Source organism: Arvicanthis niloticus, chromosome 7 (assembly GCF_011762505.2).
Source record: "Arvicanthis niloticus isolate mArvNil1 chromosome 7, mArvNil1.pat.X, whole genome shotgun sequence".
Taxonomy (NCBI): domain Eukaryota; kingdom Metazoa; phylum Chordata; class Mammalia; order Rodentia; family Muridae; genus Arvicanthis; species Arvicanthis niloticus.
The window spans coordinates 3,530,865-3,545,379 of record NC_047664.1 but is presented as its reverse complement, the minus strand read 5'-3'; the positions used below and the strand labels follow the sequence as shown (position 1 = coordinate 3,545,379).

The following is a 14,515-nucleotide window of genomic DNA, read 5'->3' as shown; positions in this document are numbered from 1 at the left end:
AAAGCTGGGTAGAAATGTAGAGATGAGACAGGTCTGCTTAGATGGTGAGGGAAGGCGTTTGTGACCATAAGAATGAAAAGGCCCTACAGCTGACTTGTAGGCTAGAATACATTACTTCTTAATTCCAACTTGCTGTTATTTCTACCACACAAAACACGATTTTCTCATGAAGCTGTGAACAAATCTTTGCACATTGAAACATTGATAGTATGAAAATGTCTATATGATGACAATTAAAGTGCACCTTCATTCCCAAGACATTCATGGGCTTTTGTTTTCTGAATGTGAAGTTGTTTTATATGTTCCTTTTAAGAAACTTCCCCTGCTCCCCGAGGTTTAAAAGTTTATAACTAAAATTACATTTCTTTCCCATCCTTAGGTCTTAAGACTGTCACCTTAAATTAGTAAGCCTTAAAACATACTCAGTTACATATCACTTCTGCCGGCAGATGGAGAGTCATCCTACCTACGTGGTGACCACTTAAGTAATCTGAGCACTTCTGCACTTTCCTATCTCCTTTGTGAACGTGCGCTCACCACTGTTTGCCACAGGACTGTGTAGCTGGACTTCTTCATGGACTGAGCCATACCCAGATACAGAGACGCATGTAACTGCTAATGTTTGTCTTCCACTAACTGTATGTTAGAGACTGCATTACATGATCTAAATGTGCATCAACATATTGAAATGTCAAAACAGGTCTGTGAAATACTTCTTTACACGTAGGAAATGTACCTCTTTTTTTTTTTTTTTTTTTTTTTTTTTTTTTTTTTTTTTTTGAGCCAGATGTTTTAGGACTTTTCTCAGGAAAAATCACAAAATGAGTCGTAATGCAGAAAGTCCACAAGAATGCAGCATGCAGAGACAAAAACCCCAAAAGTGAGAGACAGCAAACAGCCATTGCAGCGTCTGGCCCAGCTTTCTTTGCTGGAACTGTGTCAAACAGCCGTGCAAGCTTCATGACTCCTGCCTTTCCCAGTGGATATGGCAGGGTGCATGCTCCATAGAAAAGATTCTGATAGGAAAAGAGCAATTTTTTCCCTGCCCCCTAACCCCACATTGTGTCTGACCCAGAAAGAGAATTTTCACACACTCATAGTTACTCAGTGCAAATGTATAAACCATAAGCCGAATACAGCTATGAAAAATGTAGTTTATATGTGCATAGCATTTCATACACAGATTCATACAAAGAGTGGCCCACACCCTTCTCTTTATCAACATGGAAGACCATTAAGTAGAAAATGCCTGAAATAAAACGAGTTAAGAACAGAGAAAGCAAATGAGTGCTTGTTACCCATGAGCACGCTCAGTGTTCACTTTTGTATGCCTGTGTGTACATGGGTACAGGGCCATTTACCAGAGAATGGGTAGCCTCTTAAGGACCCAATGCCCATGCTGACTCACCCCCTCTGACAAGAGAACTCAGTTGCCAATAGGTACTCATCTTGGGGTTGAACCTCCTGACTTCCTCTCAGCCTGAAGACGGCAGGTCTTCCGGTCTGCAGTCATAGCCGTGGTTGGTTCATATGTGCAGGTGTCCTGTTGTATCGTGAGCACACTCCAGCTGTGGTCATCCCTCCTGCTGGCTCCTACAGTCTTCTCACTACGTCTTCTGAAGGAAATGTACTTTTTATTTATGTATTTACTTTACATTCATTTGTTGTGAGTGAGAGTATCTTCATCATAGTGTGCCAGTCAGAGGAGAACTTGCAGTAGTCCAGTCTCTTCCACCACGTGGGTTCTGCGGACTGAATTTAGGTTGTTGGACTTGGTGGCAAGTACCTTCATCTGTTGAGTCATCTCATTGGTCCCAGACACTTTTTAATTGTATATACATGTACATACATACATAATATACATAGAACTATGAATGTATGTATGTATTATGTATGTATGTTCTTTATTCTGGATCATCTGATATAATGGAAAAAAACAAAAATAACAAATTATTATCATGTGGTAAAATTCCAACTCTACATGTTCAGAGTTAGAAGCACAAACAGCTAATAAGGAAATGGTAGAGGCAGCTAGAACTTGTCAGTGATACACCCAGCTGAGCTGAGGCTGAAGTCTCAGTGTGTGCCTTAGATTGGTGGCTTGGTACCATCCATAGCAAGTATGTCATTTTTACTTAGTTTGTTGCAAACCAAAAGGGACATAAACTTTTAAAAGATGATTTTATTCCTAATTACTTGTAAACTTCTAATCAAGAAAATATCTTTTTATTTTAACTTCTAAGATTTTTATTTTGAGTTAAATTGTTTGGATCAACGGGGAAATGTCTGGAGAAAATGTGTAGCTCTTTGATCCCTTTTCTTAGAGCATCTAGATAGCATCTGATGCTACCTTTAAGGACGAGTTGAGACTCAGCAGCACTTTTTGGACTGGCGTTCAGGATGGGTATTTAGGAGACAGAGTGGAAGACAAAAAGGAAGAGCTAAACTGGAGCTGGATCGTGAAGAATCTATGAATAGTCTCCAAACACAATTTCTAAGCTTCCATTACACATTCAGTTATTTGGGTTTAACTGTCAGTATACAGTCAAGAGTTGTTGTGTTTAGTGGGATTAACTACAACTCACAGTGACTATTCTATCAAAGTTTTTCTTAATAAAATATTGGTAAACAATTTACATAACATACAACTTATCCATTTATAAAACTCAATGGTTTTTAGTCCAGCATATTCTGAAGCCATCATTGCTTTCAAGTTTAGAACGTTTTAACTTCATGTAAAATATATAATGTACTGTGATCCTATTCACTGTCTGTACCCCTGTCTTAGGGTTTTCCTGCTGTGAACAGACACCATGACCAAGGCAGCTCTTATAAGGACAACATTTAAGTGGGGCTGGCTTACAGGTTCAGAGGTTCAGTCCATTATCATCAAGATGGGAGCATGGCAGCATCCAAGCAGGCATGGTGCAGGAGGAGCTGAGAGTTTAACATCTTCATCTGAAGGCTACTAGCAGAATACTGGCTTCCAGGCAGCTAGGATGAGGGTCTTAAGCCCATGCCCACAATGACACACCCACTCCAACAAGGCCACACCCTCTAATAGTGCCACTCCTGGGCTGAGCATATACAAACCATCACAACCCCTTCTTGCCAACTAATCCCCCTCAATTTTTCACTTGTGTTTGTGTGTGCACATGTGTTTATAAGTTCATAGCCAGCTTGTGCTATGTAGGATCTCAAAACAACAAAACAAACCCTTTGGTAGCAGTATGTAAGATTATGAGTTGAATGACAAAGGCAGAGATACTGGTGAAAGTGGTTTGCAATGATAAAGTGTGAATGGGATAGCTTAGATGTTGGAAGACCCTGCTATTAAGGCTGTATTCCACCATGTCTGGAGAGCCCTCTGAGCTCGGTGCAAAAGGAGGACTCCCTTTTCTGCCTGACCTTATCTGAGGAGTGTCTCTAAGCATAGGTACCTGACCTTATCTAGAGGATGACCCTGCACAGAGCTTCCTGCAAGCCTTGCATGACTCAGCACATAAGTAGTCCTACTCAGCCTTTTCTGCTATATGATAATTAGATACTGTGTTATGATCAGTCAGCCCTTCCCACCTGTAACCCCCAAAACCTCTGAGGAAAGTCACATAGTTCATGGACAGATTACAGGTTCAACTTTCCTCCTGTTAAGAACCTGCCCATCGGTTTCTTGGAATTCCTCTTCATGTAAATGGAGCATGCCCAGCACCTCAGCCCCAGCCAATAATGTTCACCCACCCTGAAAACCCCTACCCACTCCCCAAAATCTATATAGCCCATGTTCAGCTTGAATAAAGTTAAAGCTGATCCCAGGAGTCACTCTGTCATACTCAGATCCGTCTGAACCCTACTGTCCTGTGCCTCTGCTCCTCTCACCCTTGTAGGCCAATGGCCAAAAATTTCTGAGGAAAGGGAGACCCACAAGGAGAAACAGGAGACACTTGAGTTAGCTAAGAGAGAGAACTGAACAGTCTAGTAACTAGATCCAGAAACGAGATGTCAACTTACAAGATTTAGGTTTCTGACTAGGTTGGCCTGGGTGACTGATGATGTCACCAACCAAAATTCAAAATGAGTGTAGGAGAAAAGATGAGTTTAACTGAGGACATAGTGAGTGTGAAATTCCTAAGGGACATTCAAAGAGCTGGGGACAAAAATACTGTTGAAAATTCAAGAAAAGAAAATCCTGAGGAGCCTAAAAGAGGGATGCCCAGAAATAGAAGCAGAAAGCCGTCCTGAAGAAAAGTGAAGATGTGTAATCTTGACGCTGTTTAGAGGAGGGCATGTCAGAGTGCATGGTCCTACTTCAACTGCTCACCCATAACCCATGAGGATTGTTGGTGGCTTTTTTTCTCTTGTAAAGGCAATGTTGGCGAGAGAACAGGTGTTGAACTCCCCCTGCCAACTTGCTGTTGCAGCAAGTCTATGCCAAAGTGTTCATAACTTTAAATCCAACCTAGTTTCCCACTCTCCATTGGCATCTGCCATTAAGAGTAAAGAATTTGAAAGCCTTCATGGTAGTGTGCCTCTAATTCCAACACTTAGAAGAGGCAGCAAGACCACAATTCAGAGCCAACCTGATCTATGTAGGAAGACACTGTCTCTAAATAAATAAAATAATACTCTCAAAGACTTGTCTTAAAAATGTTTACAATAGAGCTAGACACTGATTTTTTTAAATAGCTAAATAGGGCTGATAAAATGGCTTAGCAGGTAAAGGAGCTTGCTGCCAAGCCTCATGACCTAGGGTTCAATCCCTAGTACCTTCATGGTCAAAGGAGAGAACCTGTGCAAGTTGCCCTGTGTTTTCACACACACACACACACACACACACACACACACACACACACACACACACACACACCATACCCAGAAATACAAATAACTGTTTTTAAGAAAAGTTGCTAAGTAATTTATTTGTATAGCTCAGGCAGTAATCAAAGTTTCTCACAAAATCTTAATAACAAGGAAAGATGATTAAGGAGGAAAAACATTGTGTCTATGTTTAAATCCACATATGTCCCATTTTTCTTTGTGTGCGTGTATATAAACATATTTAAGACCAATTCCCTTATAAAATCTCAATTACACTGTATAGTACTGACTACTGTAACAATGCAATGCTTACTCTGAGTAACTGAAATGTGTGCCCTTTTACCAGTATTTTCCATTTTCTACTACCTTTGGCAACCACTATTCTACTCTGCTCCCATGAGTTTTACACTTTTAGATTCTACATTAATGGGACCATGTAGTGTTTGTCTTTCTGTACCTGATTTATTTCACTTAAAGAGATAATACATTAATACCACAAATCACAGGGCTTCCTTCTTTTCAGAGTCTGCTTACTCCTTTGTTTTCCCCATCCATTTGCAGGTGTTGCGTGGCCTTTTCTGGGCAGGCATAAACACATGCTTATTCACCCTAGCTAAGGGCACATAGGAAAAAAACAGTTCTACCCACGCATAAGTTAGTGGATCGTGAGTTTATTGGGATTACTTACAGGCTTGTGGGTATACAACCACATTACAGAAAAGCCCATCATGGCCTGGGTGAGGACTCACAGAAGCTGCATCCCTGGAGATCCTGCACAGCTACAGGCAGATCACCCTGCGAGAGAGTGTCTGCTCCCTGGAAAACATGAACTGCTTAGGTGGGAGGAGCTTTGTGAATCTCACAACAGCTTCAGGAGCCTCGAAGTGGCAGGTGCTTCTCTTCTCGCTGCAGAGAAGTCAGTGAGGGGAGAAAATGCACATACCAGTCTGTTCATTCTTCTAGTCTCGAATTCTTCACCCTGCTTCACAAAGTTGCCTGCACCTAGGAGGGGATGCTATAGATGTGTGATTACTTTCTTCTTTCCAGTTACAGTTAAGTAGACTACGGTGCCATAGCAACAGTCACTTATTCTCTCTGGGAATCACAGGCTGAACTGGAAGCTCCCCATCTGGCAACCAAAGGATGTTATGTCTTCAGTATGCAATCAACAACTGTGGTGATACCCTTTATGGTTTGTGACGCCTTCCCAGCCTGCAACTCAAAGGGATGTTAGACCGCTCCTCATCCCTTTTCTCCCTTTCAGCTCCTAGGAGTGCCCTTTTTGCTCAGAAGCCTTTATCAACTCCTCAGCTGCTAATTACTGTCCTTACAGCTGTTCTTTTTAAACGTTTTAAATTAAAGACTCAGGTTAACGATATGCAATGAAACCTCTTTATAAAAGGTGTCCAGGATCTTCATCTGAAGGCCACCATCCTCCAGTGCAAGTTGGTCTAACATGGCCAAGGGATTATTTAAAAGTCAGTGTGAGCATGTCTAACAGTGCATAAAACAACCCCATCACGTGGATCAGTTGTTTTGTCAAAAGAGCAACGTTGGGTCCGTGGATGGGGGACTTTACCCATCTAGCCCCTCTGCGTGGCTTGCTGTGAATCACCCAGCTGTTTTATCCTAAGGGGCTGCTGTCACCAGGAGCCACTGTACATTTCCCACCCCGGCTAGTCTCTTTGTGCTCTTTGGCCCACCTCAGGGCCAAGGGAAAGCAAAACTGTCTCTTAGCCTGCCATGACTGCCACTGGACCCAGCTCCCTGGTTCTCCCTCATAGGCTCTGGGCCAACACATGATCTTTGTCTTTCCATCAGTTACACCCAGGTGCTGAAGGGCCCCAAGCTGGTCGAATGGTCCTCACTCTCTGTCTACTTCTTGTACCGGACAATTGTTACTGCATTCTCCGGGGCATGACTGCTCATCCCTACAGTTAGCTTAGCTTTTTTCCACGCTATTTTATCATTTATGCATTGTGTAAATTACTTAGGTTTTAAAGCCCTTCAGAAGCTCACAAACCCTACATTTGGTATTCTGTTCATTTGTTGTAGGAACTCCAGCTCAACACTAAACATGTCACCTTCTAGTGACCTGGACTGACTTCTTTATCTTCTCTCAGATCCCGAGAGCTTAGTGCCATACATCTGTGCAGTTCTGAATCACTTAGACCCACCAAGGCTTCCTACCTCATAAAGATAATATCTCACCCAGGACTCAGAGTCTCAAGGTCTCTGCTGACCTGACTTCCTCTCAGCTCTCCCATGAACACCGGTGGCATACAAACATCTCTCTGGTGCCCAGTGGCCTTACTGATGTGTACCCTCTCTATATTGCCGTGCATCCCCTGGTCATTATGGGGATCTCAGCCAGTGGCAACTCAAGGTCCCTAGTGGCCTAGTGGAGCCTTTTCTCTCATTGCTTCAGGCTGTGTAGTCTCTTTTTTTCAAAGTGGGATGAGTAGTTAACATTACACACTGGCCCCATCTGTTCCCATATGCAATCTTAGGCAAGGGTTTTCATTGCTTGGAAGTCTTCCCTAACTGAGGGGGTTTAACTGCAGAGCACTTCCTGATGATCCTGACTTCCTATTCAGAACCAGTCTTAAGGGTCCCGGTCTGCACGCTTGAATCAGAGATTTTTTCCCCTCCCTCCCTATTAAAAGATGGATTCAAGGGTATCTTCTGCTTCGCTGTCTCTTTCACTGTCTGGTTATCTCCCTGAGTTCCAAGTTTCTGGCTGAGGAAGCGCTCTTTAGATTTGGCGTGCGCTGTTTTCCCTGCATCCTGCCTGCTCTATGAAATGCCGAGCTAGCGCTTCCTCTTCATATTCCTGTCATCCACCTTCCCTGCCAGATCAGAGGCCAGTGCAGAAAGGAGAGCATCTGCGTGGTTCTCCTCTTGTGATCCCTCCTTACACACGCAGCTTCCTTCTGGCAGACAGCTTCGCTTCAACCACATGTCTTATTGGCCACAGCAAAGGCCACACGGTGACCATCGCAGCCCGTGTAGAACACTGTCCCATATGCGACACCCATCAGCTGCTTGGGAGAGAGTTGTAAAATGAGCCCCATCCAATGAGGAGGCATACTAGTGCATACTGTAAGGAAGACAGCCACCTCAAAATCACCCCCAAAGAAGATTCATTCTCAGTACAGCTTTGGTGACATGTCCAGTCACACACTGTAGGGAGTATGCAACTTCTACAGCTAGGAGGTACACCATCCCATACCATAGGGGGAAAGAACTGTATCAGGATTATTCCACAGACGCTCTGCCCTCAGATCAGCCACAAGCTCATTGTTCATTACCAGTTACAGGAGCCAAGCAAATCCCCCATGCCCTCCAGCTCATCTTTGGTTCTGTCAGTCCCCGGTGAGGTACCAGGTGTATTGCTTGATTTTTCCTGAGGAGACCTGAACAATTACCTCTTCACCCAGACAGGGCACCAGTGACAAACCAAAGGAACTATTCCATCCAAGTCCAGCCACAGCACCAACAACTCCCCTCCCCCACACACCAATGACGACTCACAAGAGCTGCAGCCTGGGCCCCTCCACGTCGTGGTGCAAGAAGCCTGCCTGTCTTCAGTCACGTCCACAGCAGTTGATCCTGCTCATGTAAGGCAGGGATGGGCCTCGCAAATCCTGTAACTTTGTGAGCTTCTTCCAGGATAGAATTTTTCTCCAGAGGAATGGACACTTGGGTTGACTCTGTATCTTGGCTGTTGTGATTATAATGTAGCAAACACAGGGACACAGCTAACCCTGAGATACAGGGTTCATTACTTTCAGGTACACAGAATATCCTGTAGGATTGCTGGGTCCTATGGTCGTTATAACTTTTAGTTTTTTCATTACTGGGATTGAAATTAAAGCCTTATCCATGCAGGTAAGATCTTTACCACTGTGCAGTATCCCCGGACTTCTTTTTATTTTGAGACAGGACGTCTCACTAAGTTGCTCAGGCTAACCTTGAACTCACCATGCAGCTCAGGATAGCATTGAACTTCTGATCCTCTTGTCTCAGCATCTTTAGTAACTGGAATTTTAGGTCTATGTCACTAAGCTTGATTTCTAATTTTGATTTTTTTCTCTCTCTCTCTTTTTCCTTTTAGAGGCTGGGTCTCACTACTCGCCTGGTCTGGCCTGTTTGCTCTGTAGCACAGGCAGGCCTTGGACTCATGGTCCTCCTGCTTCTTCCACCTGAGGACTAGAATTACCTCTGGCATGTTCCACCTTACGACTATTTTTTATTTTTGAGGAATATCTTATCTCTTTTTTTCCATAGTGCCTGCACAGTTTACATTTACACCAGAAATGAATAAACTCTCACTTTTCTGCATCCTTATTAATACTTGCCTTTTGTCTGGTGACAACTGTTGTAGCCATTGTTCTAATTTGCATTTCCATGATCATAGTGAACTTTAGCAGTTTTTTCATATACAAACCCCGCCCCCCCTCCCCCATTTCTTCTGGAGAGCTCAGAGCTAGACCCAAGGCCTTGCTTGCATGCTAGGCTAAGAGGCCATCACTGAGATACAACCCTGTACTTCTTTTATTCACTTTTGAAGTACATCTATTCAGATCTTTTGCATATTCTATTGTCAGGCTATTTGTTTTTTTTGCTATTTAGCTGAGTTCCTTATGTATTTTGGATTTTCATATATCAGACATACGGTTTGCAAATATATCTTCCCGTTCCATAGGTTATTATCTCTTCATTGTTCTTTGCCAGTCAGTCCATTGTTGTTGGCTTTGTTACACAGAGACGATTTTCCACCAGAATGATCCCACATCTTGTTTTTGTTTTGTTTTGTCTGGGGGATTGTGTATTTAAAAAAAATATTGCCTATGATCAAGAGAGATGGCTAGTGGTAAAGAGCATGGTATCAGCTCCCAGTACTCACACTGGACAGTTCACAGCTGCCCACACACACACACACACACACACACACACAAGCATGCATGCACAAACAGATGCACATGCATGTGCGCATACAATTAAAAACAAATAATTGTTAAAATTATTGCTTACACAAATAGAATCAGGCTTTTCTCCCCACTCCCACTTCATATTCATCAAGAAGTTTAATGTTACATTTAAGACTTTAGCAGATTTTGAGTTGATTATTATAAATGAAGTAAAGGCCCAATTTCATTCTTCAACATGGGAAGAGTCAGTTTCTCAGCAGTGTTTATGGAAGAGACCTCCCTATCTGCATTGTGTGTTCTTGGTGCCTTTGATGATATTGGTTGACTATACACATATGGCTATTTCTGAGCTCTCTGGTTATAAGGTCTGTTTTGTGACAGTGCTATACTGCTTTGATTATTATAGCTTTGCAGTGTAATTTGTGATGCCTCCAGCTATATTGGTTTTGTTCAAGATTATTTTGACTACTTGGAATATTTTGTGGCTACATACAAATTTTAGCATTATTTTTTTCTGTTTCTGGGAAATTTGTTATTTAAATTTAAAATTGCACTGAGTATGAAGCCAACCTGAAGGAAATGGGTAAAAAAAAATCAGGCTGAAGAGATGGCCCTACAGTTAAGAACAGTGGCTGCTCTTCCAGAGGACCTGATTTCAATTCCCAGCACCAAGAAAGAAGGGGGAGGGAAGGAGGGAGGGAAAAGCAAGGGTACAGGGAAGGAGGGGGAGGGTAAAAAAGGATGGCTGAGGCAAGGTCATCCTGGACAGTATGGTAAAATATTGTCTCAAGATAAACAGGAGGAAGTGAGAGCTGACGATGCTGATGTGGCACTTCCGGAACCCTGAAGGATGGTTTCTTTCTCCAGTTCCTGCGTGAGGATGTATGATATGTGTGTGTGCATCTGGAGCCCCCCAGGTTGATGTTGGGAGTCTTCTACAATCCCCTTTCCACTTATTCACTGAGGCAGGGTCTCTCAATCAAACCCAGAACTTCAGATATAGCTACGGGCTGGCCAGCTTGTCCTCCGGATTCCATCTCTGCCTTCTGATCTGAACTAATATGGCCACCCAGGATTTGCTGGGTTTGGGAATCCAAGCTAGCAAACACAGTGTTTGCATAACCAGCTCCTGACATGGAGCCGTTTCCTCAGCCCCCAGGAAGCCTCATTTTTATATTAAGTGAAACGTCAACGAACTATGGACCAGCAGGGGCAATAAATAACACTGGAAAGTGAAGGCAGCCACAGAGTGATGAGCCCCACCCAAGGACTAGCACAAGCCTCAGCAAACACTTAAAGGGTTCTCAAACAGGCAAACACATCCCATGTAACATTGTTATTAAGATGCTTCAGCTTCTAGCAGGAAAACAAGAGGCTAACCATTGCTGGTCTTTTGAGCCAGCAATCTGAACATGACATGTTTGAGATGCATTTGAGCGGTAAGGCACAGTGACTCACTCACACCTGTTATCATTGCCCTTGAAAACCTGAGGCAGGATTACATTATTGTGATCCAAAGATCAGTTTGGACCACAGAGGAGGACCCTATATCAAAAACAAATACTTCTGGCAAAGCATGATCTTCCCATGTGTCCATTCTATACTAGTTTGGGGCTGCAGGGCTCAGATGAGGACTTTGACACAGTTTGACACAATGTACTAAGGGAGCTCTCACTGAATATCCTGCTGGTATTTGTATTGGTTTTGTGTCACAGATTCTGGTAACAAGACTACCTTGAATCTGACATAGCTCCAGGAGACTTGTATGTCTGTCATTGCACAAACTACTTTATTGTTCACAAGTCAGCTTTCCTTTATGTAAGACGTACCGAGGTTTGCCTGTTGTCTTTCACTTCAAGCTCTCTTTTTTCCTGGCAAGAGAGCTTAATTGAAAATAATTGTGATTGAAATACACTTTCATTTAAACATCACATGCTTCCTAATAAAGGGACTCTCAGACTACAAATAATCCACCTTGTGAAATAAACAGCAGAAGCTACTGTCAAAAGGCTGGAGCCTTGCTTTGAGTTCTCAGTAAGGATCTGCAGCCTGACTAACAACTCAAACCTGACTTGGAAGTGTAACAACAGTCCAGCCTTGACCAACCATAAGCAGCCAGGCTCCAGCCAATCTAAGGCTTCCAGCCGATCAGATCACATCCCAACAAGGCAAAGGGTGGAGCAGGAACCAATCAGCCTATTTCTGTACTTCCCTTCACCGGCTATAAATAATGCTGTTCCGGAACTGAGCTGACTGGACCTTTTCTGGATCTAAGTTCTCTCCAGTTCAAAATTCGTTCTTAACTCACATTTCCCTGATAAGTTTAAAGTAGCCAAAATGTCCTCTTCAATAAATCTTAAGTTGAAATAGAGTATCTTCTTACAGCATCTTATTTGGAGTAAGTTATATAAGACACATATTCAAGAAAATATCATCAAATTAAACCAAGGTGAATTGGAAGAGACTAATGCAGATACTGGTGGTGCCCAGTGTGTGAGGACTGGCCAGATGCTCAGCAGGCAGAGGCACATGCTACCAAGCTGATTGCCTGAGTTCCACTCCCAGGCCCCACATGGTGAAAGCAGAGGACCACCTCCCCCAACTTGCCCTCCTAACTTCCAACGCCTGCTGTGGCATGCATATCCACAGACATAAGCACACCCACATTAAGAATATGTAGATTAAAATACACTTTAAGTCAGTTTTAAAAAAAATAAGCAGAACTGAAAAATATCTTAAAAATCTGGTTCCTAAAATGCTGGTTCCTAAACAGCCAAACAACCTATCCACCCCATTGTCTAGGTTCGGGGAAAAGCATAAATACACAATATTTATGGTAGGGTTTTATATAATCTCATACAAATACAGCTGAAACTCTGGATGAAATAAATGACTTAAAGAAATACAATTTAGCAAATGGATTCAGGAAATCTACACAGATGACTTGGATAGGCTTGGAAGAAGCTGACGGGGTGTTTTAGGTGCTCCCTTCAAACCTGCAGCAGTCCTAGTCCCAACTACTCAGATGCTGAGGCAGGAGGTTACTTGGAGTTTGTCAGCCTAGAAAACACAAACAGGCACGGTCCTAAATTTGTGCTGGTGAAGACCACTAAATCACTTTAGAGTATGGATAAAGAAATGCCAAGACACACAATCTGAAAAGCTAACATGATACAACCATTAAAATCTGACTGAAGACAGCATAGGAATTGTGGAATAATGCCTGCCTTAGGCACTGCTTCCTTGCCTGAGCAGGGACACCATGCCCAGGGCAACTCTTACAAGAAGAGCATTTAACCCAGGGCTTGTTTATAGTTTCAGAGACATAGTCTCTTATCCTCATGGCAGGGGGCATGGTGGCATGCAGGCAGGTGCTGGAGCAGTAGCAGAGAGCTACATCCTGATCCATAGACAGACAGACAGACGGACAGAGGGACGGGGGGGGGGGTGTCCGGAGGGAAGAGACAGAGAAACTGGACCTGCTATAGCCTTTTGAAACCTTAAAGCCTACCCCCAGTAACACCCTTCATCCAGCAAGGCCACACATCCTAATCCTTATAATCCTCAAATAGTGCCACTCCCTGGGGACTAAGCATCCAAAGGCCACCACAATGCCACTTACACAATCATGGCAAAGCTCCATAAAAACATCCAGTCATGTGTTAAAGCAACATATGACAATTTAAGGAATGCAAGGTGACTCAATGCTGGGAAGCCTTCACACGGTATGGCGGTAGGTCAGATAAGAACAATCATCTCTATGGACGTGGCTATTTAACTCAAAACAGTGACACCAAAAGAGAATCATTAGAAAGCATGTGACATGGTCCTCAGTGGGAAGCATCAAAGTGCAAGTCCATAAACGGGCAAGTCGTTCCCTCCCTTTTCACAGCTGTGACTGAAGCAGCTTAGAAGTACTTAACATGGTGCTTGCTTAATAAGGGGACATGCTCCATCATGGCAGGAAGCCTTGTTAGTGGGAGTTGAGGGAACTGATCACACGGCATAGGGAACAGGAATGCTGTTGCCTCTTGGGTAGATTGTTTCCTGTGTATCTGGTTGAGGACCACAGCCAGTGGAATGGCACTGCCCATACAGAGGCTGAGGCTGAGTCTCTCCTCCTCAGTTAAAGCTCCCTGGAAACACCCTTACAGACATACCCCCAGCTGTGTCTTCTAGGTGATTGCAGACTCATTCGGATTGACAGTGAAGACTCGGCATTACAGAGACACCAAGGTGATGAACCAAGGGGATTGAGAACTTGGCTATTTTAAATGTAGAATAGAGATATGCTTAAGATATCACACAAAGAACTAAAAGACAAAAGGTAAGCAGGGGGAAATTTTTTCTGTTTAACAAAAATTAAAAGGCAATCTTTGTAGAGCCAGATGTGGCAATGTGCATCTGTAACCCCAGAGCAGAGACAAAACACTGAAGCTTGCAGGCCACATGCACATGCTGTAATCACACACTTAACCAATTAAATAACATTAGAAAACTAATTTCTACTAGTATTATTATTATGCTCTACAAGTTTATCGTTTGTCAAGTCAGATGACCCTGGCTTGGAACTAAGCTCCATCTATTATTTAAAATCAAGCTAAAAGTTGTGAGTGTATTATATCAAAGCCCAGCCCAGGCACAGTGTGTGTGATAATTGTGCTTTTCATAGTCTATGGGCTAAGTCGATCTAAAAACCACTGAGCAGGAAAGGAGGCCACGCTGGGCTGCCCGTGTGGTCCACACACCTGAGTCAGCATGCATTT

At 43.2% G+C, this 14,515-nt stretch overlaps 1 long non-coding RNA gene across 2 annotated transcripts; it reads right to left on the bottom strand.

The window, feature by feature from the left end:
- Positions 1-1,142: 1,142 nt before the first annotated feature.
- LOC143442997 (uncharacterized) lies at positions 1,143-6,211 on the bottom strand. Of its 2 annotated transcripts, XR_013111644.1 has the most exons (3): positions 5,759-6,210; positions 5,504-5,631; positions 1,143-1,918 (listed from the first exon to the last, which is right to left on the bottom strand). It is a non-coding gene; the product is annotated as an uncharacterized LOC143442997 (long non-coding RNA). The 2 variants fall into 2 exon arrangements; XR_013111643.1 differs by having other exon boundaries at positions 5,504-6,211.
- Between the last annotated feature and the right edge of the window lie 8,304 nt (positions 6,212-14,515).